Source organism: Bison bison, unplaced genomic scaffold, assembly GCF_000754665.1.
Source record: "Bison bison bison isolate TAMUID 2011002044 unplaced genomic scaffold, Bison_UMD1.0 scf7180017864380, whole genome shotgun sequence".
NCBI lineage: Eukaryota > Metazoa > Chordata > Mammalia > Artiodactyla > Bovidae > Bison > Bison bison.
Genome location: NW_011494952.1, coordinates 1,312,467 through 1,317,850, shown reverse-complemented (window position 1 = coordinate 1,317,850; position 5,384 = coordinate 1,312,467).

Genomic DNA, 5,384 nt, shown 5'->3' with positions numbered 1-5,384 from the left:
GGAGCCTGGTGGGCTGCCGTCTATGGGGTCACACAGAGTCGGACACGACTGAAATGACTTAGCAGTAGCTAATCAGATCTAACAGATACTGTGAGAGCTTCCTGTCCCACATCTGAGGAATAACCATCGCTTACTAGTAGAGAAAAAAATAACTCTTCCCCCTTAATGTATAAGCTAGAGTCTAACTGATTAAAACTAAATACAAATCATTTAAATTTTTATAATAATTTTAATAAATACATTTTTCCTCCAGTATGCTAACAAGAATACTAATCAAAGTGCCAACATTTAAGGACACTGACTTTTCATTCCTAAGATAAAGGATATATTCACAAGGATGTAGTTTTAATACATGCTTAAGAAAAATAACAGAATATTGAAACACTTACTCTGGCTGATACAAGGCCAGATTAATTGTTTTTTTAATCAGGCATCTGAGTGTCTGTCCTCATGTTTCCAAATTGTGAGTTATTCTGAAACACCTGAATATTCAACTGTAATTCTCTGTTTTCGTATAATATTTCAAATATGAATGAAAACTCTATGTCATATTCTTGCCTGGAGAATTCCATGGACAGAGAAGTCTGGCAGACTATAGTCCATGGGGTCACAAAGAGTAGGACATGACCTGAGAGACCATCTCATTTCATTATTTTCTGATATTTCTAATTTATCACCAATTATCAGACATCTGTAGAGGACTGCTAGAAGTGAAGTGAGGAGAATGGAAAAAAAGCTGAGATTCTCAGACCACAATACAGAACCTATGATGTCAGTTACTTCACTGTGAGCCTCACTGAACTGCTGAGTCAAGGACCAACTTTAAGTCCCAGGGAGACTTAAAGAGAAGGTATCACAATAGACTTAGTGACAGAGCATCCAAGACCACACACTTGTTTCTTGTATTTAGATAGTAAGTACTATCTAAATGCTATCTAAGTACTAAACATTGTCTAAGTACTATACCCTGTCACATAGAATTATACATGAAAAAAAAAAAAAAGAGGCTTCTCTCATTCAGTAATTTGGTAGGGTTAAGAAAAGTACAGATGAAGAACATGCATCACAAAAGGAAATGGGGAAAGAGCAAGAGATTTGAGAAAATTTTATATACTCTAAAAACTTTAGCATTGTTGTTTATAAACAGAAGTCCAAAAGAGATTTAGAGAAAAGAGGAGATTGACAAAATTAGGAGATAAAAAATTTGACTTAAATAACTGAAAGTATGAAAGTCACACTAGAAATAATAAATATTGAAAAAAATACAATCAGGAGCATGTTTGGACTTTTGTTTGTTAGTAGGTTTTTGATGACTGATTCAATCTCCTTAATTAGTCTGGTGACATTTTCTATTCTTGATTTAACATTGGTAAGTTGCATATTTATGGAAATTTATCTGTTTCTTTTAGGTTATCAAATTTGCTGGCCCTTTTATCTTCATAATTGTATCTTTCAAAAGGCAGTTTTTGATTTGTAATTCTGTGACTGTATCAATTTTTAAAATAATCCATGATTGTTTTTTATCCTATAAAAACACATTTGCTTGTTCCAGGGACACAATATTAACATATAGACACATTATGAATTTAACTGTTATATTTACTATCTATTTTGAATTTGTATATAGTTTGAGATAGGGAAATGCTTTATTTATTTATTTATTTATTTTGATGTGAATATCTAGTTGTTCCAGCATCATTGGTTGAAAACTCCAACCTATCTCTTCAAATTCCCTTGAAATTTTGTTGAAAATCCTTTGGCCATATTTAGGTACAGAAATAGCCTTTAGCCAAACACCACTGTGATTCTTGACAAAACTCTCAGTGAAGTATGAACAGAAGAGAAATTAGTCTGACATTAATATAGCCTTTGCAGTTCTTTTTAAAAATAAGTACTTGATATCATTTTCATACTTTTACCTACAGATGTCTTGTATTAAAGTGGGTTTCTTATGGATAATACATAGTTGGATCTTGCTTTTAATTCAAACTAATTACCCCTATATTTTGATTAAAATGCTAAAACTATTTATATATTAATTAGTTATTTATATGTTTGAGGTCAAAATTATCATTTTTATATTATTTTCTATTTGTCCCATCGTTCAGTTTTACTCATTTTCTCACTACTTGATTTCTTTTATGTTAATTATGTAGATTTTAGCTATTTCATTTTATTGTTCTATTATTACCTGTAGTTGTTGCTCAGTCACTCAATCATGTCCTACTCTTTGCGATCCCATGGACTGCAACATGCCAGGTTTCCCTGTCCGTCACCATCTCAAGGAGCTTGCTCAAATTCGCATTAAGTCAGTGATGCCATCCAACCATCTCATCCTCTGTCATCCCTTTCTGCCTTCGATCTTCCCCAGAATCAGCATCTTTTCTAATGAGGTGGCTCTTCACATTAGGTGGCCAAAGTATTGGAGCTTCAGCATCAGTCCTTCCAATGAATATTCAGGACTGATTTCCTTTAGGATTGACAGGTTTGATCTCTTTGCAGTCCAAGGGACTCTCAAGAGTCTTCTCCAACACCATAGTTCAAAAGCATCAATTCCTTGGGACTCACCCCTCTTTATGGTTCAACCCTCACATCCATACATGACTACTGGAAAAACTATAGCTTTGACTGACTATAAGGACCTTTGTTGGCAAAGTAATATCTCTGTTTTTAAATAGACTGTCTAGTTTAGTCATAGATTTTCTTCCAAAGAGCAAATGTCTTTTAATTTGTGGATGCAGTCACCATCTACAGTGATTTTGGAGCCCAAGAAAATAAAGTCTGTTACTGTTTTCACTGTTTCCCCATCTATTTGCCATGAAATGATGGGACCAGATGCCATGATCTTCGTTTTTTGAATGTTGAGTTTTATGCCAGCTTTTTCACTCTCCTCTTTCACCTTCATCAAGAGGCTCTTTAGTTCCTCTTAACTTTCTGCCATTAGGGTGGTATCATCTGCATATCTGAGGACTTTGATATTTATCCCAGAAATCTTGATTCTAGCTTGTGCTTCATCTAGCCTGGCATTTCAAATGATGTACTCTGCACATAAGTTAAATAAGCAAGGTGACAACACACAGCCTGATGTACTCTTTTCCCAGCTTGGAGCCAGTCTGTTGTTCTGTGTCTAGTTTTAACTGTTGCTTCTTAACTTGCATACAGGTTTCTCAAGAGGCAGGTAAGGTGGTCTGGTATTCACATCTCTTGAATACTTTTCCACAGCTTGTTGTATATCACAGACAAAAGCTTTAGCATGGTCAATGAAACAAAAGTAGATATTTTGGGGGGATTCTCTTGCTTTTTCTCATCCAATGAATGTTGCCATTGATCTCTGGTTCTTCTGCCTTTTCTAAATCCAGGTTGAACATCTGGAATTTCTGAGTTCATGTACTGTTGAAGGCTGGCTTGGAGAATTTTGAGAATTACTTTGCTTGGATATGAAATGAGTGCAATTATGCAGTATTTGAACATTCGTTGGCATTGCCCTTTTTGGGGACTGGAATGAAAACTTACCTTTTCCAGTCCTGTGGCCACTGCTGTGTTTTCCAAATTTGCTGGCATATTGAGTGCAGCACTTTAGCAGCATTATCTTTTAGAATTTGAAATAGCTCAGCTGGAAATCCATCACCTCCACTAGCTTTACCTTTCCCTGGTGGCTCAGACTGTGAAGAGTCTTCCTGAAATGCAGGGAATTGGATTCCATCCCTGAGTCAGGAAGATCCTCTGGAGAAGGAAATGGCAACCCACTCCAGCATTCTTGCCTGGAAAATCCCATGGATGGAGGAGCCAGGCTGGCTACAGTCCATGGGGTCATGAGGACACGACTGAGTGACTAATTCACTTTTCCACTAGCTTTGTTCACTGTGGTGCTTCCTATGGCACACTTGACTTTACACTCCAAGATGTCTGGCTTTAGGTGAGTGATCACACCATCATGTTTATCTGGGACATTAGGATCTTTTTTTCTTAGTTCTTTTGTGTATTCTTGCCACCTCTTCTTAATATCTTCTGTTTTTGTTAGGTCCATACCATTTCTGTCCTTTTTTGTGCTGATCTTTGCATGAAATGTTCCCTTGGTATCTCTAATTTTCTTGAAGAGATCTCTAGTCTTTCCCATTCTATTGTTTTCCTCTATTTCTTTGCATTGATCACTGAGGAAGGCTTTCTTATCTCTTCTTGCTATTCTTTGGAACTCTGCATTCAAATGGGTGTATCTTTCCTTTTCTCCTTTGCCTTTCACTTCTCTTCTTTTCACAGCTATTTGCAAGGCCTCCCCAGACAACCATTTTGCCTTTTAGCATTTCTTTTTCTTGGATATGATCTTGATCACTGCCTCTTGTACAATGTCACAAACCTCTGTCCTTAGTTATTCAGGCAATCCGTCTATCAGATCCAATCCCTTGAATCTATTTGTCACTTCCACTCTATAATTGTAAGGGGTTTGATTTAGATAATACCAGAATGGTCTAGTGGTTTTCCCTACTTTCTTCAATTTAAGTCTGAATTTGGTAATAAGGAGTTCATGGTCTGAGCCACAGTCAACTCCCGGTCTTGTTTTGCTGACTGTATAGACCTTCTCCATCTTTGGCTGCAAAGAATATAATCAATCTGATTTTGGTGTTGACCATCTGATGATGTGCATGTGTAGAGTCTTCTCTTGTGTTGTTGGAAGAGGGTGTTTGTTATGACCAGTGCATCTCTTTCAAAACTCTATTAGCCTTTGCCCTGCTTTATTTTGTACTCCAAGACCAAACTTGCCTTTCATCCAGGTATCTCTGGACTTCCTACGTTTGCATTTCAATCCCCTTTGATGAAAAGGACATCTTTTTTGTGTTAGTTCTAGAAGGTCTTGTAGGTCTTCATAGCATCATTCAACTTCAGCTTCTTCGGCATTAGTGGTTGGGGCATAGACTTGGATTACTGTGGTATTGAATGGTTTGCCTTGGAAGCAAACAGAGATCATTCTGTTTGAGGTTGCACCTAAGTACTGCATTTTGGATTCTTTTGTTAGCCATGTGGGCTACTCAATTTCTTCTAAGGGATTATTGCCCACAGTAGTAGGTATAAGAATTAAATTCACCCATTCCAGTCCATTTTAGTTCATGATTTCTAAAATATCGATGTTCACTTTTGCCATCTCCTCTTTGACCACTTCCAATCTTCCTTGATTCATGGACCTAACATTCCAGGTTTGTAAGTAATATGGTTCTTTTTTTTTTAATATAAATGTATTTATTTTAATTGGAGGCTAATTACTTTACAATATTGTATTGGTTTTGCCATACATCAGCATGAATCCACCACGGGTGTACACGTGTTCCTCATCCTGAACCCCCCAACCACCTCCCTCCCCATACCATCCCTCTGGGTCATCCCAGTGCCTG